Source organism: Macrotis lagotis, chromosome 1, assembly GCF_037893015.1.
Source record: "Macrotis lagotis isolate mMagLag1 chromosome 1, bilby.v1.9.chrom.fasta, whole genome shotgun sequence".
Taxonomy (NCBI): domain Eukaryota; kingdom Metazoa; phylum Chordata; class Mammalia; order Peramelemorphia; family Peramelidae; genus Macrotis; species Macrotis lagotis.
Genome location: NC_133658.1, coordinates 134597411 through 134623313, shown reverse-complemented (window position 1 = coordinate 134623313; position 25903 = coordinate 134597411). Strand labels below are relative to the sequence as shown.

At 34.8% G+C, this 25903-nt stretch overlaps 1 pseudogene; it reads left to right on the top strand.

Annotated features, from left to right (window-relative positions):
* LOC141516231 (small ribosomal subunit protein eS25-like) overlaps positions 1–22332 on the top strand; it is a 41336-nt pseudogene extending 19004 nt beyond the window's left edge.
* Positions 22333–25903: the final 3571 nt, after the last annotated feature.

Sequence of the window (25903 nt, the reverse complement as noted above, 5' to 3'; positions counted from 1 at the left end):
ATTTCTCCTTCTCAAGGTCTCTTCTCCCCAGGGTTGGAGGGGAAGCCCATCAGAGTGAAAGAACTTCAGCCTCCTGCAGGCAGCCCCGGCGTGCTGAGAGCCACATCTCACAGCAGAGTGGGAGTTTCCTGACCTATGCCCCAGGGAGCACCTGGCACAGATTGGGGGAACAGTGGGGGGACCTCTGCCAGAGCAAGCATGTGTAGCCGAGCCCTCAGGACACACAGAGAGCAAGAGCAGTGGCTGGTGCAGCTGACTTCCAGGAAGCAGAAGCAGGCAGAGCCTGTAAGCAGGAGCCTCCAGGGCATGAGCCCATTGAACCTAGGGAGAGGAGTGAAGAGAGGAGCTCTGCCCCTGGAACAGGACTCTGGGGCTCTGACCACATTCAGATCCTGATCTCTTTCTAGGCCCCACCATAGAGCAGCAGTGGCCCCCTCCACCTCAGCCACATTGTAGAGGGGGACGCATATGAAAATTCACAGATCAGGAGGGAGGAACGAGCCTCACACACTGAAACCCTTGTGAGAGTGTCCCAAAAGCTCAGGGAGCACCCCAAAACCAGGCTCAGGCTGGGAAAATGAACAAGCAGAGAAAAAAGAGGAAGAATATTGAGAAATATTTTACATATGAGTCCAAGAAGGATCAAAATATTCAGTCTGAAAATGAGGAAGCACAAGCTCCTGCATCTAAAGACTCCAAGAAAAACAGAAATTGGGCTCAGGCTATGACAGAGCTCAAAAAGGACTTTGAAAATCAAATGAGGGAGTTAGAAGAAAAACTGGGAAAAGAAGTGAGAGAGATGCAGGAAAAACATGAAAATGAAGTCAGCGGCTTAGTCAAGGAAATCCAAAAAGATGCTGAAGAAAATAGCATGCTAAAAACCAGCTTAGGTCAAATGGATAAAACAGTTCAAAAATTTATTGAGGAGAAGAATGCTTTAAAAAGCAAAATGGGCCATATGGAAAAAGGAATAAGAAAACTCTCTGAGGAAAACAAAACCTTTCGACAAAGAATGGAACTCAGGGAGATTGATGAATTTATGAGAAACCAGGACTCAATACTTCAAAACCAAAAAAATGGAAAATTAGAAGAAAATGTGAAATATCTCATTGAAAAAACAACTGACATGAAAAACAGACTTCGGAAAAAATAATTTAAAAATTATTGGAATACCTGAAAGTAATGATAAGGAAAAGAGTCTTGACATCATTTTCTTTTTTTTTTAATTTTTCATTTACTATTTATTCTCATTTTGTACAAATAATGTTTTTTTTACATTAATAAAATATTCTTGTTTGAGAGTAAATAAAATACCCCCTCCCCCTATAAATATAGTCTTTCTTCAGCAATAAAGTAAAAGGGAGAGAAAAAAATTAAAATTAAAAAAATAATAGTAATAATTGTTGGTATGGTCAGGTGGTGTAATGGATGGAGCACCAGCCCTGAAGCCAGGAGCACCCGAGCCCACATCCAGCCCCAAGCCCCATACACTCAACAATCACCCAGCTGTGTGACATGCAAGCCACCCAAACACCACTGCCCTGGAAAAAACCCCCAAAAGGGAAAAAAGACCCCAAATAAAAAAAAATAATAATAGTAGAGGTGGCTGGTGGTGGACAGAGCATTGGCCCTTGAGCTAGAAACACCGGGGTCCAAATGTGGCCTCAGACAACCAAGGATCACCCTGCTATGTGGCCCCAGGCAGTCCACCCAACCCCATTTGCCCTGCACCCCACAAAACAATAATAATAAAAAATATGCTTGTGTCTTATTTCCAACACCAACAACTCTGTCACAGGTGGATCACATTCTTTATGATAAGTCCATGGCAAAAGTTACTTCCACATTTTTCCACCATTTCCATTGCTGATCGCAACTCCCTCCTTTCATATTTCTCCACTACCATGTACTATATGTTCTCTCTCCGTTCACTCTGACTCTGCTGTAGGGTAGCTGAGTGGCACAGCAGACAGATCCCTGTCTCTGGGGCCAAGAGGCCCAGAACCCCCATACCACCCCTTAGGCCCTGCATCCACCTGACCCCATGGTCCCGGACAGGCCTTCCAATCCCAGCCCCTTGCAATAAGTAAAAAAGAAAATGTGTTATATCTGACCTCCCCCCCCCACATGGTCCATCCTCTCCTCCATCACTCACATCAGCCCCCTTCCCCCTGTCCCCCCTTCTTACTCCAGATGCCTATACCCCATTGAGTATATATGCTGTTTCCTCTCTTAACCACCTCTGATGAGAGCAAAGATTCCCTCATTCCCCCTTGCCTTCCCCCCTTCCATATCATTACAATAGCTCATTGTAATAAAGAAAAATTTTATTATATGAAATATCTTGACCTATTCCCCCTCTCCTTTTTCTTTCTACCATTACATTTCCATTTTTTTCTATTGAATCCATTTTTACGCCATATTTTATCTTCACATTCAGCTTTCTCCTGTGATTCAACTATAAAAGCTCCCTCTACCTGCACTATTAACTGAGAAGGTTCATGAGAGTATTATCAGTGTCATTTTTCTATGCAGGAATACATGCAGTTCATCATCAAATCCCTCATATTTTCCCCTTCTCCTCCAATCTCTATGCTTCACCCGAGTACTGTATCTGAAGATCAAACCTTCTGTCCAGCTCTGGCCATTCCAACAGGAACTTTTGAAATTCCCTTGGTTCATTGAAAGTCCATCTTTTTCCTGGAAGAGGACATTAAGCCTTGCCGGGTAGTTGATTCTTGGCTGCATTCTAAGCTCTTTTGCCTTCTGGTATATTATATTCCAAGCCTATGAGCTTTTAATGTAGTTGCTGCTAAGTCCTGTGTGATTCTGACTGCAGCTCCACAATATTTGAACTATGTCCTTATGGCTGCTTGTAATATTTTCTCTTTGACTTGGGAGCTCTGGAATTTGGCTATAATATTCCAAGGGGTTGGTTTTTTTGTGATCTCTTTCTCTGGTGAATCAGTGGATTCTCTCCATTTCTGTTGTGCTCTCTGCTTCTAGAATATCAGGGCAATTTAGTAATTCTCCTACATTATATCCTGAATTATGGATCCAGGATTTTTTTCTCTTCAAGGTATTCAGAAAGTCTGGGATTCTTAAATTGCATCTCCTGGATCTATTTTCCAGGTCTATTGTATTGTAAATAAAGTATTTTGCATTTTCTTCTATGTTTGATATTATTTAACAGATTCTTTGTGCCAGGAAGTCATTATTTCCCACAAATTCCAATTTCTTTTAAAAGAAAATTTTTTCCAGTTACCTTTGGTATCTCAATTTCCAAATTGTCCAATCAATCTATTTTTGAAGCTGTTGTTGTCTTTTTCTATTTCCCCAATTATGTTTTTGTTTATTTATTTGCATCCATATGTACCTGTATATTTTTAAGTGATAAAATTTCCTTCCACCCTCCCTTCCCGCCCCCTTCCCCTCAGTAGCAGTCAGGTTAATATTGTAAATACATATTTTGATATTCATGTTTACAGATTAGTAATTTGTTAAAAGAAATGAAGATTAAGGCAAAAAATACATAAGAGATAATTATTATAAAGTGTTCATCAGATTCTGAAGGGTTGGTGTATTTTGAATGTGTGTTGTGTATTGTTTTATCTTTCTTCCTCTGGATGGGAATGATATAGTCCATAACCAAGCTAATAACCTAGCTCTCTGAAGTCCTCAGAGGAGTTACTTCCATCAAGGTTGTTCATATCACAATGCTGTTGTTGATATATACATTGTTCTCTTGGTTCTACTCCCTTCACTCAGCATCATCCATCCTAAGGCATTCCATGATTCTCTACATTTCAGCCATTTAGAATTTCTTATAGAAAAATAGTATTCCATAGTATTCTTGTATGATAACTTATTTAGCCATTACCTAATTTATGGGCATTCCCTCAATTCCCTATTCTTTGCCACTAAAGAAGTATTGCTATGGATATTTTGGAACATGTAGGACATTTCCCCTTTTGTATAATTTGTTCTGGATATGCAATTATAATTAAAATGCTGGATCAAAGGATATAAACAGTTTTATTACTCTTTGGGCATAGTTCCATATTGCTCTGTAGAAAGGTTGGTTTTGTTCACAACTCCACCAGCAATGCACCCATCAGTGTCCGATTTCTCCCACAACCTGCCCAACATTGATAATTTCCCCTTTGTCTCATCTTGACCAATCTGATCTGTGTGAGATGATATCTCATTATTGTTTTAATTTGTATTTCTCTAATCAATAATTATTTGATGAATTTTTTCATATCATTATATATAGCTTTGGTTTCTTCATTTGAAAACTGTCTGTTCATATCCTTTGACCATTTATCAACCAGGGAAGCAATTGTGTTTTTGAGAGAATTATTTTATTTTTGCTCTTCTCTAATTGTATTTTCAAAGGGTTTCTTTTCTTATTGTGTAATGTTAATTTTCTCTCATATTTCTTTTCCCAATTTTTTCATTTGATTTTAATTCCCTTTTGATCTCTTCTAAGAAGTATTTCTGGTCTGGAGACCAATTCATAATCTCTTCTGAACCTCTACTCCTCTCTGAGCTAGGATGCTTGTCTTAAAATGGACCCTGCTTTACTTTGGTCTGTGTTCATTTTTGACATTTTCCCTAAGGTCTTGTCTTGTGGGAGGAGTGTTCACAAATCTTTGGTGTTGACATCCCTAGGGGCTTTTTCCCTTTCAGGCAGTTACTCAGTGGGTTGGCCTATAAGGGATGCCAGAAGCTTTCTCTTGATAGTCTGTGATGTTGATTAATGTCCCACATTGTGTGTGGGGGGGGGGGCATTGAGGGGTGTCAAGATCTGGGCTGTCCTCACAATTTGTGGGCTGGGGGAACTGGGGCCAGACAGTTGATCAACATAATCTGCAATCAACACTGAGGTAGATCTGCCACAGCTGAGCCTTGGAGCAAGGTACAAACACCTGGGTGTTGTTACTGTGTTTGGTCTGAAGAACATCCCACAGGATGGAGGGAGGCTCAGTTGAAATCATGGAGGTTCACAGTCTACGTCCTCCAGACCAGCCACACTGAACAGATAGATATCTGAGTAGCAGAACTGGCACTCTCTGACTTGCCAGGCATACAGCAAATACTTCTGCTGCTATTCTCAGGTCAGTCCCTTGGACTCACCCTGTTCCCCTCCCCACATTAAGTCTCTGCCCCCCTGCTCACCCATGCTCCGCTATGACAGACCTTATTGGGTGATGTTCCCCTAGATTCTTCTCTGGGTTTTGTGGATCCAAAATGTGTTAAGAGGCTTGATTTATGTTAGTTCTGAGGGAAAGCCAGGAGAGCTTCAAATAGGGCCTGGTTTCTCCCAGCAATCTTGCCTGGAAGACTGTTGTTATTTTGTTTTGCTTTTATACACTTTATTTTTTTCTCAAATACATAAAAAAGTAATTTTCAACATTCATTCATTTCAAATTTATGAGTTCTGTAGTTTTCTACCACTTCCCCTTCCCCCTCACCATGGCAGCAATCTGGCATAAGTTGTTTACATGTATATGTGTATGCATACACACACATACACATACACACACACACACACACACACACACACATATATATATATATATATGTACAACCATTTTAAACATATTTCCATATTAATCATTTGAAAGAGAACTTAGAACTGGGGAGAAAAAATGAGAAAGAATGAAAAAACAAAAGAATTTTTAAAAAGTGAACATAGTATGCTTTGACCTGAATTCAGAATCCATAATTGCTTTTGTTGATATGTTGTTTGCTTTTGTTTTTTTCTGGATGTGAAAGGCATTTTCTACAACAGATCCCTCTGAGGATTTTCCTTGATCACTAATCTGTTGAGAGAAACCTGGGTCCATCATGGTTGATCATTCCACAATGTCATCATTAATGTATACAGTGTCCTAATTCTACTCATTTCACTCATCATCGGTTTATATGAGCCTTTCCAGGCTTTTCTGAAGTTAAGCCACTCATGAGCTTACAGAACAGCCACTTACAGAAAAATTGTACTTCATAACATTCATATACCATAGATCAGTAAGAGGAAGTTTTGCAAAATTCTTACATGTTATTTCATTTTGTCTTCCCAATCACCCTTGTGAAGTACATACTATTCTTATATTTATTTTATAAATGACAAAGCTGAAACTGTGAAAATTATGGCTAAGTGACTTTCTCAGGGTGAGTGTGTATAAATATATATATATATATATATGCATATGAGATGATTTAATAATGATAGAAAGACAGCACTTATATGTTTTAAGGTGATCAAAGTGCTTTACTAACATTCTCAAATTTTATTTTCACAACCCTTACAGAAAGTTGCCATTATTATCAACATATTTCAGATGAGAAAGCTAAGGCAGAAAGAGGTTGTGTGACTTACCTAGGATTTCACAGATGGTTTCTGAGCTGGATTTGAAATTAGATCTTCCTGACTCAAAGATCCACCTACCTGTGTAGAACTCAGGTTGACCTGATTCCAACTTCTTCTGTGCCACCTAGCTCTCTAAAAGAATAAGAACTGAGAAAATTTCACTGCTGAATGAAGGAAAGACAATTTTAATTGAGTGATAAGATCAGAAATCAAATGATAAGAAGATTTAAAAGAGATCAAGAAAAGACAATTTAAATTTTGAAGGAATTGTCTGAGGGAGAAAAATATATTGAAGAATATAGAATGAACAGATATTATCATCTTATAACATATTTTAATATGCAACAGAATTGGACATATTTATGGTCAGTAGGAAATGAATTGATAAGTAGAGATTGAAGAAAAGCGAGACAGAGACATAAATACCTGCCAGTTGATTATATACTGTAGAGACATTTTGCTCCAAGTATATCTTGTCTATTGAAAGGCATATTGAAAAGCTGTCTCAGAATACCATATGGTAAACCACAAAGGTCCTCCAGGTAATGGCAAATCCATGCATTACAGGAGCAATATGCTGATAGTACAATTTTTCATTAAAGAATGTTTGGGCAGAAATCAGAAGTCCATGAAGCAATTACAAATTTTGAATAAAGTAATTAAGAAATTGAAGAGACTTTAGAAATCATTTTTGTCTTCCCTCAACTTAAACAACAAAACAATTAGAATAGAGAGGTAGACACTTTTAATAGGTCAAATGATAGTGAAAGAATCAGAGTTCTTTAAGGTTTTCTGTTATTTTGTTTGCATGACATAGTATTTACAGTCTTGTCAAAAGATTCACTGTTGGTCATAAAATTAGTGCTTAATGATAGAATCAGTGATGAAAGCATAATTTACTGAATGCCTGAGTCAGAGTGCCAGGTTTTATTACAAGTACCAAGATTGAGATGGAAAATGTATACCTGTGATAATAACATAACCAATCACAAAGAATTCTTAAGAATAGAGTTGTCTGGATTTGAATTGGGTGTTTTATGTTGAAACTGGCTAAAAGAATATAGTTGAAAACTTAGGAAATTACTGGACCTTTTCCTGAAAAAATTTTGAATGAATCCTCTAAACAGATCATAAAGCAGCAGAACCCCGACAAAAAAGTGAAGTAACCCTTTAACACAGGAGCAGAGAACAATTATCAATATGACCAAAAAGATCTTAAAAAAGTGAACTATTGACAACCATGGATGACAAAAATGTCATCTCAGGAAGAGGAAAGCAGTGACAAAATGCCTACATGTAAATCCTCAAAGTGGTTCATGAATTGGTCTCATGTCCAGAAAGTCGTCTTGGAAGAGCTCAAAAAAAGTTGTAAAAATCAAATAAGTGAGGCAGAAAAAAAAAAAGAAATGAGACAAATGTAGAAGAAATATGGAAACTTAATAGAAGAAACAATGCCTTTAAAAGTAAAATTGGACAAATGGAAAAAAGAAATCAACTCTTTAAAAGCAAAACTGAGAAACTGGGAAAAAAGGAGACTAATATAAAAGTAAAATTAACCAAATAGAAAAGGAAAAGAAATGCAAAAAAATATATAAAAATATTAAATGCATACTTCTTGTGATGCAATAAAATAAAATAAAATGGACCATAAAAAGCCAGATGAAAATTTAATTCAAAACTAAATAAACTAATTTCAAAGAATGAATGCATCTCCCAATGAATAAAAGAAATAATTTTTTAATTTAATTCAAGACAAAGACAATAATCTGGCAGCATAGCAAAATTTATCAAAGAGATATTAAGAAATATTTTATATCTCTAAATGCCTAAATGAATGAATTGGAAAAGGAGATCAATGAATTGTGCATATAACTAAAAAGGTAGAGAAAAATAAATGTTTCCAATTAGTTCCCAAATAACAAATTTTAAAAATCATACAAGAAATTAATAAACCAAAAATAAAACTGAGTTTTTTTTATGAAAAAGAAACTTTGATTACTCCAATTTAAAAAAACAGAAAGAAAAAGTCCTATTTCCAGCATCAAAAATGAAAAGGATGAATTCACCAGCAATGAGAAGAAAATTAAAGTAACAATTCAGTTCTTTTTTTACCCAACTTTTTGCCAATAGATTTGACAATTTAAATGGAACAGATGGACATTTAAAAAAAGAATAAATTGCCCAGATTTCCAGATGAGTTTATAAAATACTTAAATATTTAAATATAATATATAATAATTAAATATAAAATACTTTAAAAAGTACTTAGAATAAGAAATTGAACAAGCTGCCAATGAAATCACTAAGAAAATGTCTCCATGGAGTATCTAGTGGGTAGAGCACCAGCTGTGTAGTGAGGAGGAACTGAGTTCAAATCTGGAATCAAATTCTTAAAAATTGCCTAGCTGTGTGACCCTGAGCAAGTCACTTGATCCAATTGCCTTAAATATATAATATTAAAAAAACAGAAAATATCTCCAGAATCAGATTTCCTAGTGAATTCTACCAAGTATTAAAACAATTACCTCCAAAATTATATAAAATATTTGTAAAAACAGATGAAGAAAGAGTGCTGCCAAATACCTTTTCAAGACTAACATGGTGCTGATGTCTAAACAAGGATGAGCAATACAAACAAAGAAAATTATCTCCCAATATTCCTAATGAGTATTAATGCAAAAATTTTAAACTAAATTTTAAAAAAGAGATAATATCAAGTTATCATTAGAACAATACATTATGATAAGATAGAATTTAAGTCAGGTATGCAAGGATGGTTTAATATTAGGACAGCTATCAGCATAATTGACCATGTCAATAAAAAATAACAAAAATTATATAATTGTCTTAATAGATATTAAAAACCACTTTGTCAAAATATCACATTCATTCCTATTTAAAATGCTTGAAAGTACAGTAATAAATAGAATTTTCCTTAAAATGACAAGCATTATTTTTCTAAAATCAATAACAAATATCATGAATTGTGGGGATTATTTAGAAGCTTTGCCAGTAAGTTTGGGGGTGGGGGTGGGAACAAGGATGCCTATTATCACCACTGTTATTCAATATTGTATTAGAAATGTTAGCTTTTATAATACGAAAAGAAAAAGAAACAGAAGGAATTAGAAAAGGTAATGAGGGAAGAAAATTATCTTTGCAAAGAATTAGAGAACATACAAAACTAAGTAAAAACTTGCTTGACACAATTACTAATTTTAGTATAGTTGGTGGATAGAAAATAAACACACATAAATCATCAATATTTTTGTGCATTACCAGCAAAGCCAGAAGCCAGAAATAGTATGAGAGATTCCACTGAAAATAATTGTAGACAACATAACATAAAATAATTGGTACAATACCTCCCAAGACAAACACAGGAATTATATGAATAAAATTGCAAAATAAATTCACAAAAGTAAAGTCAGACTTAAACACATGGAAAAACATCAATTCCTCAGAGCTAGACCAAGTTATTAAAATAATAATGAGAATTCTATCCAAATTAAATTACTTATCCAGTGTCATACCAATCAAAGTAGCAAAAATTATTTTAAAAACCTAGAAAAATAGCAACAAAATTTATCTGGAAGAAGAAAAGGTCAAGAATGTCAAGGGAATTAATGAAAATAAAAAGTGGATAACTTTTGGCCAAGATGGCAGAGAGAAGCCAGGCACTGTCCTAAAGGTCTCCTGACTTTCCCTTAGAACTAAAATGAATCAAGCCTCAAAAGAATTTAGTTCCACAAAATCCAGAGAGGAGCAAATGCAACGAACATCTACCAACAAGGTCTGTCTCAGGGGAACTTGCGTGAGTAGGGGCAGAGAGCAGAAAGTCAGGACAGGAGTGGCAGGGTGAGACCCTGGTAGAACATGAGAACAGCCACTGAAGCTTTCTTTGGCTTTGTGAGTGGGCAAGAAAGCTCCAGCGGGGTTGGAGATGGTATGAAAGCTCCAGAGCAGAGGCAGGATATCAATCCAGTCAGCTCCACTGGTCTGGAAGACCAGGGCCCCAAGACCCATATTTTCAGCAGAATCCTGGTGTTTCAGGTTTCTTCCTCCCCAGTACTCTTCCCAGAACAAACAAAGTAACAACCCCTACCCCCCACCCCCAGGCTCATTTATGAGTATCAGATCTCTCTCATTACTGAGTGAATAAAGAGATTAATTTTGTAATCTGAAGGCCCAGAACATATTGATCAAGGATAATTCAGGCAACATTGCTCCCCCACCCCAAGACCTAGGGAGAAGGCCAAATATCATCCTCACAGACACTCCAGAGAAATCCTCTAGCTCCCCCTGCTGGTTGGTCCACTTGAAGTTACTAAGTCCAATGAGCAAAGCCTCAAGGAATTTCAAATCCAAAGTTCTGTAAACCAGCCCCTCCCCCAACATGATGCCCTAGGAAAATGAAGAAAGACCAGCAGAAATGTTCGGTCCACTGAAAGCTACCACACATACAAAGACCCTAGCTCAGAGAGAGATAGAAGTCCTGAGAATAATATGAATTGGTCTCCAGCCTAGAAAAACGTAGAAAAGATCAGGAAGGTGTTTAAAAATAAATTAGAAAAATTAGGAAAAGAAACCCAAGGGGTGGCTAAGTGGTGCAATGGATAGAGCACCAGCCCTGGAGTCAGGAGTACCTGAGTTCAAATCTGGCCTCAGACACTTAATTATTACCTAGCTGTATGGCCTTGGACAAGGCATTTGACCCCATTTGCCTTGCAAAAACTGAAAAAAAATTAAAAGAAACCCAAGAGAAAATTAATACATTGCAAGATAAAATTAATACCATAAAACAAGAGAACAAATCCTTAGAAAATAAAATTGGACAAATGCAAAAATAAAATAATTCTCTCAAAACCACAATTGGGCAAATGGAAAATTCCTTTAAAAATAGAAATGACCAAATGGAAAAAAGAGGTAAATGAAGAAAATACTTCTCTAAAAAAAATCGAGTCTGTGGAAACGAATGACTTCATGAAACAACAAATATCTGCTAAACAAAGACAAAAAATCAAAAAAATAGAATGTGTAAAATACCTCAATGGCAAAAGCACTGACCTAGAGAATAGATCCAGAAGAAACAACTTAAGAATAGTAGGCTTCCAGGAAAACCTTGAGGATGAAAAAAGTCTGGATCAATACTTCATGTTCTATTAAAGAAAAAATGCAATGAAACCATGGAACCAGAGGGCAAAATAGTTATTTTTTTAAGAAAGATTTTATTTATTTTGAGTTTGACAAATTTTACCTCATTCTTGCTTCTCTCCCCCCACCTCCCACAGAAGGCATTCTGTTAGTCTTTCCATTGGTTCTAAGCTGGGCATTGATCACAGTTGAATTTATGACAGAAAAATCATATCCTTTAGGAAGAAAAATAAAGTATGAGATAGTAAAATTATATAATAATATAGCATTTTTTCCCTAATTTGATGGTGATAGTCTTTGGTCTTTATTCAAAGTCCATAATTCTTTCTCTGGATACAGATGGTATTCTCCATTGCAGATAGCTCCACACTGTCCTTGGTTGTTGCACTGAAGTCCATCAAGGTTTATCATCACCACCATGTTTCTGTTAGGGTATACAGTGTTTTTTGGGTTCTGCTCATCTCGCTCAGCATCAGTTCATTCAAATACTTCCACGCTTCCTGGAATTACCATCCCTCTTGATTTCTAAAAGAACACTAGTGTTCCATGATATACATATACCACAGTTTGTTAAGTGACTCCCCAAATGAAGGACATTCACTTAATTTCCAATTTTTTTTGCAACCCACAAAACAGGGCTGCTATGAATAATTTTTAACAAGTGATGTTTTTGCCCTTTTTCATCATCTCTTCAGGGTAGAGACCCAGTAGTGGTATTGCTGAGGCAAAGGGTATGCACATGCTTCTTGCCTTTGGGCATAATTCCAAATTGCTCTCCAGAAAGGTTGGATGAGTTCACAGCTCCCTCAACAATATATTAGTGTCCCAGATTTCCCACATCCCTGCCAACATTGATCATTGTCCTTTCTGTTCATATTGGTAAGTCAGAGAGGTGTGAGGTGGTATCTCAGAGATACTTTAATTTGAATTTTTCTTATAAGTAATTATTTGGAGCAATTTTTCATATGACTATGTATTGCTTTGATTTCCTCAGCTGAAATTTGCCATTGCATATCCTGTGACCACTTGTCAATTGGGAAATAGCTTGGGTTTTTTTTTTTTTTAATTTGAATCAGTTCTCTTTATACTTTAGAAATGAGTCCTTTGTCAAAAATATTAGTTGAAAAAATTGTTTCCCAATCTACTACATTTCTTTTGATCTTGGTTACAGTGGGTTTTGTCTGTGTAAAAGCTTTTTAATTTAATGTAATCAAAATTATCTAGTATGTTTTAAACGATGTTCTCTATCTCTTCCTTGGTCACAAACTGTTTCCCTTTCCATAGATCTGACAGATAAACTACTTCTTGATCTTCTAGTTTGCTTATAATATTTTTGTCTAAATCCTTCATCCATTTGGATCTTATCTTGGTAAAAGGTGTGAGGGATTGATATAATTTAAGTTTCTTCCATACTAACTTCCAATTTTCCCAACAGTTTTTATAGGAGACAGAGTTTTTATCCCAATATGTGGACTCTTTGGATTTGTCTAACAGCAGATTACTCTAATCATTTCCTATTATTGCACCTAGTCTATTCCACTCATCCACAACTCTATTTCTTTATTTTTTGTTTTTTTTTTCCCAAGGGAATGGGGTTAAGTGGCTTGTCCAAGGCCACACAGCTCAGAAACTGGTTAGTATCTGAGGCCGGATTAGAACTCAGGTACTCCTCACTCCAGGGCTGGTACTCTAGCAACTGCACTACCTAACTGCCCCTAAAAAAAGGCTTTTTTTGGTTTTTATTTCAAGGCAATGGGGTTAAGTGACTTGCCCAAGTTCACATAGCTAGGTCATTATTAAGTATCTGAGGCTGGATTTGAACTCAGGTTCTCCTGACTCCAGGGCCAGCTCTCTATCTACTACACCACCTAGCTGCTCCCCATGGCTCTATTTTTAGCCAATAGTAGACAGTTTTGAGGACTGATGATTTATACTATAATTTTAGATCTGGTAATGCTAAGCTGCCTTCTTTGATTGAATCCCTGGAAATTCTTGAATTAGTATTTCTCCCCATATATACTTACTTACAACTTTTTCCTAAATTATTAAAGTAATGTTTTGGAATTATGATTGGTAGGACACTAAACAAATACTTTAGTTTTAGTAGAATTGTCATTTTTATTATATTATCTTGATCTTTGCCCAGGTATTTAAATCTGATTTTATCGATCTTTGCCCAGGTATTTAAATCTGATTTTATTTGCATGAGAAGAGTTTTGTAATTGTTTTCAGAAGGTTTTTGAGTCCACCTTGGCATGTAGACTCCCAGGTATTTTATTTTGTCTAAGGTTACTTTGAATGGGCTTTTTCTTTCTAGCTTTCTGCTGTATCTTGCTAGTCATATATAGAAATGTTGAAGATTTATAAGGGTTTATTTTATATCTTGCTACTTTGCTAAAGTTGGTAATTATTTCTAGTAGTTATTTAGATGACTTTTTGGAATTCTCTAGTTATACCATCATGTCATCTGCAAAGAGTCAGTGTTTTGTCTCCTCGTTCCCTATTCTAATTCCTTCAAATTCTTTTTCTTCTCTTATTGCTGAGGCTAACATCACTAATTGGATATTGAATAGTAGTGGTGATAATGGGCATCCTTGTTTCACCCCTGATTTTCCTTGGAATGCCTCAAATATTGCCATTGCATATAATGCTTGTTGCTGGTTTTAGATAGATACATACTGCTTATTATTCTAAGGAACAAACCATTTATTCATAAACTCTCTGGTGTTTGTTTTAGGAATGGGTGCTGTATTTTATCAAAAGCTTTGTCAGCATCTATTGATATGATCATATGATTTCTGACAGGTATGTTATTAATACAATTAGTTATACTAAAAGTTTTCATAATATTGAACCAACCCTGCATTCCTGGGATAAATCCTACTTGATCATAATGTATTATCTTAGTGATAACTTGTAATCATTTTGCTAAGAATTTATTTAAGATTTTTGCATCTATATTCTTCAGGGGCATAGATATATAATTTTCTTTCTCTGTTTTAACTCATCCTGGTTTCATAAAAAGAGATAGGGAGAATTCTGTTTTCATCTATTTTTCTAAAAAGATTATATAGAATTGGAACCAATTGTTCCTTAAATGTTTGAGAGAATTCACTTGTGAATACATCTGGCCCTGGAGATTTTTTCTTAGGGAGTTCAATAATTATTTGTTGGATTTCTTTTTCTGAAATAGGGCTTTAGGTTTTTAATTTCCTCTTCATTTAATCTCGGCAATTTATATTTTTGTAAATATTAATCCATTTCTCTTAGATTGCCCAATTTATTTGCATATTATTGGGCAAAATAATTCTGAATTATTACTTTAATTTCTTCCTCATTTATGATACAAGCAATTTGGTTTTCTTTTAGTTTTGATAAAATTGACCAGAGGTTTATCAATTTTATTGGCTTTCTCATAAAACCAGCTGTTGTTTTTATTTGTTAGTCCCATAGTTTTCTTGCTTTTGAATGTATTAATTTCTCCTTTAATTTTTAGAATTTCTAATTTGGTATTTAATAGAGGGTTTTTAATTGGTACTTTCACTAATTTTTTAGTTACATTTTTAATCCATTGATTTCTTCTTTCTCTAATTTTTTTTTTCATGTAAGCATTTAAAGACATAATATATCCCCTAAAGGTTGCCTTGAGTGTATCCCATAGGTTTTGGTATGTTGTATTGTTATTGTCATTAACTAGGATGAAGTACTTAATACTTTCTATAATTTGTTGCTTGATCCACTCATTCTTTAAAATGAGGTTAATTAGTTTCCAATTATTTCTGGCTCTATATTGCCCTAGACCAGTATTGCATATAATTTTTATTTCATTATATTCTGAGAAATATGTAGTCAATATTTCTGCCGTTCTTCAATTGATCATTAGGTATTTATTTCTTCATACATGGTCTATTTTTGTGCAAGTGCCATGTACTATAGAAAAAAAGTATATTCCTTTCTATCCCCTTTCAATTTCCTCCTTAGGTCTATCATATGTAGGTTTTCTAACAATCTGTTTACCTACTTAACTTCATTCTTGTTCATTTTTTCATTCGATTTTTCTAAATTTGAGAGTGGTATGTTGAGTTTTCCCGCTAGCAGAATTTTGTTGTCTTTGTCTTTCTGTAGCTCTTTCTACTTCTCCTCTAAGAATCTGGATTCTGGCCCATTAGGTGCATACATATTTAGTATTGAAATTACTTTATTGTCTATGGTACCTTTGAGGAGAATATATTTTCCTTCCTTAATCTCTTTTAGCACTATCATTTTTTGCAGCTGCTTTGTCTGAAGTAAGGATTGTTTCCTCTGCTTTTTTCACCTCAGCTGAAGCAAAATATATTTCACTCCAACCTTTTGCCTTTTCTCTCTATGTATCTCTCTGCTTCAAATGAGTTTCTTGTAAGCAGTATATTGTAGGTTTCTGTTTTTTAATCTATTCTGCTATTCATTTATGTCTTAAGGGAGAATTCATACCATTCACATTCAAAGTCATAATTACTAAATCTTTATTTCCCTCAATGCTATCTTCCTTCTGTTTGTATTTTCTTCCTTTTTCCCCTTTATCCATTTTTCCAAGTGATTTGTTTGTGAATGATGCCACCTTCAGTGTTTTTGTACTCTTAAATCTACCCCTCTCCCTTTTATCCCCTTTCCCTCTTCCCCTTCTTCGCTTCCTTCTGTTAGTTCCCCTTTTTCTCCCCATCCCCATCCCCCCCTCCCATTTTCCTCTTTTAATTCTTGAAAGGTAAGATAAGATTCTTAACTTGGTTAAGTGTGTCTAAGTTAACTTTATGCCAATTCTAATGAGATGAAGATTCAGGTGGTTCTTACCTCTTCGCTTCTTCACCTCAATTACAATAAGTCTTTTGTACCTCTTGATGTAATGAGATTTACCCCATTCAGTCTCCCTCCAACCCTCCTTCTCCTTATTGACCCCCTTTTTAAGGAGGTATTTTTTTAAATCTTTCTATCTGAGCCACAGAAAATTTATGAGTGTTCATCACTTTTGGCTATATATATTCTCTCTAATAGAGTTACAGTTATCAAGAATTGTGAGAATCCTTCTCTGAAGTGGTTATATAGCCAGTTTCATCTTATTGTATAGCAGTTTTCTTAACCTTTTGACGTGTCTCTTGATCCTCCTGTTTAATGTCCAAATTTTTTATTTAGCTCTGCTCTTTTCATCATGACATCTTGGAAATCTCCCATTTCTTTAAATGTCCATCATTTTCCCTGGAAGAGAAGACTTAGCTTTGTTTGTTAGTGGATTCTTGACTTCATTCCAAGCTCCATTGCTCTTTGGAATATCTCATTCCAGGCTCTTTAATCCCTTAAATTTGCAGATTTGCAGCAGCCAGCTCCTGCATAATCATTACTGGCTTCTCGGTATTTAATTTTTTTTTTTCTTTCTGGATGCCTGTAGGATTTTTTCTTTTAAATTTTAGTCCTGGAATTTGACCACAACATTCCTTAGTGTTTCCATTTTAGGATCTCTTTCTGGATGGCATTGATGTATTATTTCAATAACTATTTTGCCCTCTGGTTCCATGATATCAGGACAATTTTCCATCACTCAATCCTGTAATATCAAGTCCAGGCTATTTTCTCTTCAATTGTTTCAGGAAAGCTGATAATTTTCAGATTCTCCCTTCTTGATCTATTCTCAAGTTCAGTGATTTTGCTTATGAGGTATTTTACATTTTTTCTAGTTTTTTGATCTTTTGGTTTTGTTTAACACAATCTTGTTGTGTCATGCAGTCATTAGTTTCAGTTGATTCTATTCTTTTGTTTTCGAGGAGAAGATTCTTCTTCATTTTCTCTTGAAGTTCCTTTTTCAGTTGGCCCATTCTATTTTTGAAGATCTTTCCTATTTGCCCAAGTGTAGATTGGAGAGAATAATTTCTTTTTCGCATTTGCCCAATTGAGGATTTGAGAGAATCATTTTCTTGTTTCCATTTGTCCAATTGAGGATTTGAGGAAATCACTTTCTTTTTGCACTTACCCAATTGAAGATCTGAGATAGTTATTCTCATTTTTATTTGTCCAATTGTGTTTTCCAGGTATTTTGTTTTATTTCTTCATGTTGTTAATTTTCTCTTGCAATGTGGTAATTTAATCTTGAATTTATTTTCCCAATTTTTCCAATTGATTTTTAACTACCTTCTTGATTTTTCAAGGAAGACATTTTGGACTAGAGACCAATTCCTATTCTCCTCAGCAGTGCTAAATCTCCCTGGATTAGAATCTGTCTAAGTATTTCTCCATAGGACCCCCCCTCTTTTATCTGGTAATTTTTCATCTTGTGATGGGGGTTCAGAGCTGGCTCTCACAGGTTTGCTTTTGAAAATCCTAGAGACTTTGTTCACTTGGCTTAGTAATTCCAGGGGCCAACCAGTAGGGGGGTTGCTCCTTGCTTTCTCTGTAGTGAGGTCCTCAGCAGCAGTGTTTGAGTAGACCTTGAACACTGGGCTGGGCCATGGGAGAGGGAGTTAATCTCTTCCTTTTGAATGGAATCTGTTGCCCTGAGAGGGTGTGTGTGTGTGTGTGGGGGGGGGTTATTCTTTATTGTTTGTTCAGGGTAAAAGGCTTTGCTGAAAAATATTAGACTCAGGTCCCTGGTCCAGCCAGTTGCTCTCCAGGTGTGCTCTGAGACTCTGTGCTGGAACTCACCCTCGCTAAGCTCCTCACCCCCTGGCCAAAGACTCTGCAGGTAAAGTTGGATCTCACATCCTCCACTCACTGAAATCTCTATTTCTGAGGCTAGCTCTCTGGCTTCACCCAGCTGCCTTCCCCATGCTGATCCTCTTTTCTTGTGTCCCAGTTTACACATGGTACCCTGAGATATACCTTGGTAAGTGTCCTTCTCCTAACTTCTCTTTCTGGGTTTTGTTGATTGAATTTCTGTTAAGAGGTTTCTCTCCTACTGTTTCTGAGGGGAAAGAGAGAGAGCACCTATCACAATGCCTATCTTCTCTCCATCATCTTGGCGAGAAGTGTCACAAAGTAGATATTGAAATTATCAGAATTATCAGATAAAAGAGAAAATACTTTAAGCAACCAGAAAGAAACAATTTAGATACCAAGGAGCCACAGTAAGGATTACCTCGAATCTGGATGTATCAACATCAAGGGATTGAAGGGCCTCGAATATGATATTCCAAAGAGTAAAGGAGATTGAAATGCAGCCAAGAACTCAGTATCCTGCAAAACTGAGCCTTCTTTGATACTTCTAACTTTTCCTGATGAAAAGACCATAACTAAACAGAAAATTTGGACTTCAAACAGGAGACTCAAGAGACACATGAAAAGGTAAAAAAGGGAAAAGAAAAATTGCTATCCAATAATTTGAACTGGCTATATTCACACTTGAGAGAAAGATTCTCATAACTTGAGAATTGTAACTCTATTAGGGAGAATATATTTAGCCAGAATTAATGGGCAATCATTACTTGTTTGTGATGCTGATGAAATGATATGAAAACAATATCTCCTTAAAAAGGAGGGTCAAGGGGAGGCTAGGTGGCATAGTGGATAAAGTACCAGCCCTGGAGTCAGGAGTACCTGGGTTCAAATCTGTTCTCAGACACTTAAAAATTACCTGGCTTTGTGGCCTTGGGCAAGCCACTTAACCCTGTTTGCCTTGCAAAAAAAAAAAGGACTGTGAATAAGGATTTAGGAGGATGGAGGAGATTGAATGAGGTAAATCATATTACAAGAAGAGCTTCAAAGGACCTATTGCAATAGAGGAGAATAAGGGAGGAAATGATAACTGCCTGATATCTTACTCTTATCAGATTTGGTTCAAACCACGATTAATATAAACATATTCAGTTAAGTTAAGAAACTTACTACCTTTCAAATATTAAAAGGGGAAAGTGGAAGGGGGAGGAAAAGAGGAACTAACAGAAGGAAGGGAAGGAAGAAGGGGCAAAGGGAAAGGGGAAAGGTAGGGGAGGGGTAGATACAAGGTAGCAAGCACATTGAAGGAGGTGGTATTCAGAAGTACTATACTGGGGAATACAGATAAAGTGAAATAAGGGGGAAATACAAACAGAGGGAAAATAGCATGGAATGCAATAAAGAGTAATTATAACTTTGAATGTGAATGAGATGAACTCTCCCATAAAATGTAGGCAAATAGCAGTGGATTAAAAACTAAAATCATACAATATTCTGCTTACAAAAAACTGATTTGAAGCAGAGAGTTACATATGAACATATAGGGTTAGAGCAGAGCAAGTTTTGCTTCAACCAAAAATGAAGAAGGCAGGGGTAGCAATCCTTATCTCAGACAAAGCAGCTACTAAAATAGATCTCATAACAAAGGAATCTATATCCTCCCAAAAGGTACAATAGACAATGAGGCAATTTCAATACTAAATATGTATATACCAAGTGGTATAACATTCAGATTCTTAGAGGAGAAGCTGAACAAGTTACAGGAAGACATAGATAGCAAAACTCTACCGGTGGGAGATCTCAACACTACTCTCTCAGATTTGGATAAATATAACTATAAAATAAACTTGAAGGAAGTTAAGGAGGTAAATAGAATTTTTCAAAAGCTAGACATGATAAACCTTTGGAGAAAAGTGAAAGGGGATATAAAGTAATTTTTTCTGTAGTACATGGCATTTACAAAAAAAATAGATCATGTACTAGGGCATTAAAAAACTTACATTGAAAAGCAGAAAGTCAGAAATAGTGAATACTTCCTTCTCAGATCATAATGCCATAAAAATCATATGCAATAATGGGCCATGGAGAGACAGATCTAAATCTAATTGGAAACTAAATAACTTCATTTTAAAGAATGAATGGATCAAACAACTAATTTTAGATATAATTAATGATTTCATCCTACATAATGACAATAACAAATCAACACACCAAAACTTACAGGATACAGCCAAGGCAGTTATTAGGGGATATATTATATCTTTAATTACTTATATGAATAAAATAGAGAAAGAGGAAATCAATGAAGTAAGCATGCAACTAAAAAAAATAGAAAAAAGAATAAATTAAAACCTCCAACTAAATACCAAATTAGAAATTCTAAAAATTAAATGAGAAATTAATATAATCAAAATCAAGAAAATTATTGAAGTAATAAATACAACCATATTGGTTTTATGAAAAAATACAATAAAATTGGTAAACTTTGGGTTAATTTGATCAAAAAAGAAAGAAGAAAACCTAATTACAGTACTGTAAATGGAAAAGGTGAACCTAACAACAGTGAGGAAGAAATTAAAATAACAATTCAGTATTATTTCAACTGATTGTATTCAAATAAATGTAATAATCTAAGTGGAATGGATGAATATTAACAAAATATAAGTTGCCAAGGTTAAATGAAGAGCAAATTAAATACTTAAATAACCATATCTCAACAAAAGACATCCAGCAAGCTATCATTGAACTCCCAAAGAAAAAAATCTCCATGGCCAGATGATGCAAAAATGACTTCTATCAAGAATTTAAGGAATAATTGGATCCAAATCTACATAAACTCTTTGGAAAAATAGAAGAAGATGGAATCTGCCTAACTCCTTCTATGACATCTTTATGGTGCTGATACTTAAAGCAAGAACAATCAAAACATAGAAAGAAAATTATAGACCAATTTCGCAAATAAATATGGATGTAAAATTCTTAAATAAAATCTTAGCTAAGTGTTCACAGCAAATTATCACTAGTATAATACACTATGACCAAGCAGGATTTATCCTAAGAATTCAGGATTGGTTCAATATTAGTATAATTAGTTAGTATAATTAACTATATCATTAAGAAACCTAACAGAAATCATATGCTTATCTCAAAATATGCTAAAAAAGCCTTTGCCAAAATATGGCACCTATTCCTATTAAAAACACTAAAGAGTTTACAAATAAATGATTTGTTCCTTAGAATAATAAGCAGTATCTATCTAAAACCATAAACAAACAATAAAGGGATAAGCTAGAGGCATTCCCAATAAAATTAGGGGTGAAATTAGGATGTGCTTTATCACCACTATCATTTAGTATTGTATTAGAAATGTTAGCTACAGCAATAAGAGAAGAAAAATAAATTGAAGGAAGTGGAATTGAGAAGGAAGAAACAAAATTCTCACTCTTTGCAGCTGATATGATAGTATACCTTTAGAATCCTAAAAAATCATCTAAAAACTACTAGAAACAATTACTAATCTTAGCACAGTAACAGGATATTAAAAAAACCCACATAAATCTTAAGCAGTTATGTGTATTACTAGAAAATAAATTAGTAAGAGCTAGAAATAGAATTTCCATTTAAAGAAACTTCATGTAACCCTGGAAGAACTTATGAGACAGATGGCATTTCTGCGGCCACCTGGACCATCCACTTCCTTTCTGTTGAACATCTTAGCTCAGAGGCAGTTGCAGTAAGAGTTCCTGAAGCCTTGCCATACTGCCCAAGGCTGACAAGAAGAAGAAAGATGCTGACAAATTGGCCAAGAAGGACAAAAGTCCTGTGAACAAGTCTGGGGGCAAAGCCAAGAAGAAGAAGTGGTCCAAGGGAAAAGTTCAAGACAAGCTGAACAATCTGGTTCTGAGAAAGTAATGTATGAAAAACTCTGCAAGGAGGTTCCCAATTATAAACTTATCACCCCTGCAGTAGTCTCAGAGAGGCTGAAGTTTCAGGGTTCTTTAGCTGGAGCAGCCCTCCAGGAACTGCTTAGTAAAGGTCTGATTAAGCTGGTTCCCAAACACAGAGCTCAAGTGATATATACTAAGAACACCAAGGGTGGAGATGCTCCAGCTGCTGGGGATGCATGAAATGGTTCAACGTTTTTGTGTACATTTTCAAAAATAAACTTATTTGACTAAAAAAATAAAGAAACTTCAAAAAATATAAAATAATTGGGAGTCTACCTGCTAAATCAGACTCAGAAACTCTATGAAAATAACTATAAAACACTTCTCACACAAATTAAATCAGATCTAAATAATTGGAAAACATAGCATCTGCTCATGGATAGGTCAAACTCATATAATAAAAATATTATTCTACCCAATTCTACCTATTATTCTATTTATTTAATGCCTTACCAAAGTTCCAAAAAATTTCTTTAGTGAACTAGAAAAAAATTGTAATCAAATTAATATGCAGAACGAAAGTCAAGAATATAATGGGATTTAATGAAAAACTGCTAAAGGAAGCTTAACTTTACCAGTTCTGAATTTATATTATAAAGCATCACTCATCAAAACTGCCTGGTATTGGCTAAGATATAGGTTGCGAGATCAGTGGAATAGATTAGGTACAAAGACAGCAAGAACCAATTATAGTAATCTGATGTTTGATAAACCTAAAGAGTCCAGCTTCTGGGAAAAGAACTCTCTTTTTGATAAAACTGTTAGGAAAATTGGAAGTTACTATGGCAGAAACTTGGATTAGACCACCCTCTCACACCCTATACAAAAATAAAGTCAAAATGGATACAGGATTTAGAAATAAAAGACAATATTATAAGCAAACTAGGAGATCAAAGAATACTTTGTCAGTCAAATCAGTGGAAAGGGAAGCAATTTATGACCCAGGAAGAGATGAAGAATATCATTAAAAATAAACTAGATAATTTTACTTACATTACATTAAAAAAAAATTTGAACAAACAAAATTACTGTAACCAGGATCAAAAGAAATGTAGAAATGGGAAATAATTTTTACACCTAATATTTCTGACAAAGGACTCATTTCTTAAATACAGAACTGAGTATAATTTATAAAAAAAAGCCATTCCCCAATTGAAAAAAGGTCATAAGATATGCAAAGGCAATTTACAGATAAGGAAGTCAAAACTATCCACATTAATATAAAAATTGCTCTAAATCATTACTGATTAGATAAATAGAGATTAAAGCAGCTCTGATGTACAATCTCTTACCAATCAGATTGGCCAATATGACCAGAAAGGATCATGTTCAATTTTGGAAGGGATGTGGGAAATCTGGGACACTAATACATGGTTGGTAGAGCTGCAAACTCAGCCAACCTTTCTGGAGAGCAATCTGGAATATTGCTTTTTTTTATCTCTAAACTGTATCCATTTTGACATCTTGGTATAGAGTGTGCAGTGTTGGTCTAATCCAAGTTTCTTCCATAATAACTTCAAATTTTCCTAACAGTTTTTATTGAAGAGAGAGTTTTAAATCTCAATACCTGGACTCTTTGGGTTTATCAAACAGCAAATTACTATAATCATTTCTTGCTATTGCACCTAGTCTATTCCACTGATCCACCACAGTATTTCTTTGCCAATACCACAGAATTGAGATGACTGATGCTTTATAATATAATTTTAGATTTGGTAAATTTAAGCTTTGTACTTTTTTTCATTGAATCCCTGGAAATACTTGACTTTTTATTTCTCCATATGAATTTACGTACAATATTTTCTAACTCATTAAAGTGATTTTTTGGAATTTTGATTGTTAGAGTGCTAAACAAGTAGTTTAGTTTTAGTAGAGCTATCATTTTATTACATTAGCTAAACCTATCCATGAGCAGTTGATATTTGCCCAGTTATTTAAATCTGATTTTATTTTTCTGAGACGTGATATGTAATTATATTTCCAAAGGTTTTTGAGTCTGCCTTGAGTGTATCCCATAGGTTTTGGTACTTTGTTTCATTATTGTCACTATCTAGGATAAAATAATTAATTCTTTCTATAATTTGTTGTTTGATCCACTGATTCTTTAAAATGAAGTTATTTAGTTTCCAATTAGTTTTGGGTCTGTATCTCCCTGGCCCAATCTTGCATTTGATTTTTATTGCATTATGATCTGAGTAAGATGTTTTCACTATTTCTGCCCTTATGAAATTGATTATTAGGTTTTATCCCCTAGTGCATGGTTCAATTTTTGTGTAAGTGCCATTGTACTACAGAAAAAAAGTATATTCCTTTCCTCATTCAATTTCCTCCATAAGTGTATCATATCTAGGTTTTCTAAAAACTATTTACGTCCTTAACTTCCTTCTTGTTTATTTTATGATTAGATTTATCTAAATATGATATTTAGGAGGTTGAGGTCTCCCACTAGTACAGTTTTGCTGTCTATGTCTTCCTGTCATGTCACCATTTCAACTACTTCTCTAAGAATTTAGATGCTATACCTTTAGGTGCATGCATATTTAGATTGAAATTACTATATTGTCCATGGTACCTTTGAGGAGGATATAGTTTCCTTCCTTATCTCTTTTTGATATTCATTTTTGTAGCTTCTTTGTCTGAGATACAGATTTTTACCCCTGCTTTTTTCACTTCTGCTGAAGCAAAATTTATTTTTTCTCCAACCTTTTACTTTTCCTCTATATGTATATCTCTGCTTCAAATGAGTTTCTTGTAAGCAGCATATTGTAGGAGTCTAGTTTTTAGTCCACTCTGCTATTTGTTTATATTTTATAGTAGAGTTCATCCCATTCACATTTAAAATTACAACCTACATTTTATTCAAGCATTTATAAATATAGTGTCTCCCTTAATAATAACTTTTGCTGTATCCCATAAGTTTTGGTATTCTGTCTCATTAGTGACATTGTCTTGGATGAAATCTTTAATCCTTTTCATGATTTGTTGTTTGATCCATTCAATCTTTAAAATTAAATTATTTAAATTTCAATTAATTTTAGGTTCATATCTCCATAGCCCTTTGTTGCATATCATTTTTATTGAATTATGATCTGAAAAGGGTCATTCCATATTTCTGTCTTTCTGCCTTTGATTATGAGGTTTTTGTGCCCTAATGCATGGTCATTTTTGTATAGGTGAAGAAAAGGAATATTCCTTTCTATTCCCATTCAGTTTTCTCCAGAGGGCTATCATATCTAAGTTGTCTAATATTCTATTCAAATCCTTATCTTCCTTCTAGTTTATTTTCTCATTACATATATCTAATTCTGTGAGAGGGATGTTAAGGTCTCCCATCAGGAGTATTTTGGTGTCTATGTCTTCCTCTAACTCATTTACCTTCTCCTCTAAGAATCTGAATGTTAAACCACTTGGTGTATACACATTTAATATCAAAATTATATCATTGTCTATGGTATCTTTTAGGAGGATATTGTGTCCTTCCTTCTCTCTTTTAATGAGACATACATTTTACATCTAATTGGTCTGAGTTAAGGGTTACTATACTTGTTTTTTTTCACTTCAAATGAAGTATAATTTTTCTTCTCCAGCCTTTCACCTTTACTCTGTGTGTGTATCTCTGTTTTGTATGTAAACAATATATTGTAGGATTCTGGTTTTTAACTCATTTTACTATCCACTTTTGTTTTATGGGAGAATCCATCCTATTCACATTCACAATTACAGTTACTAGCTCTTTATTGCCTTCTATGCT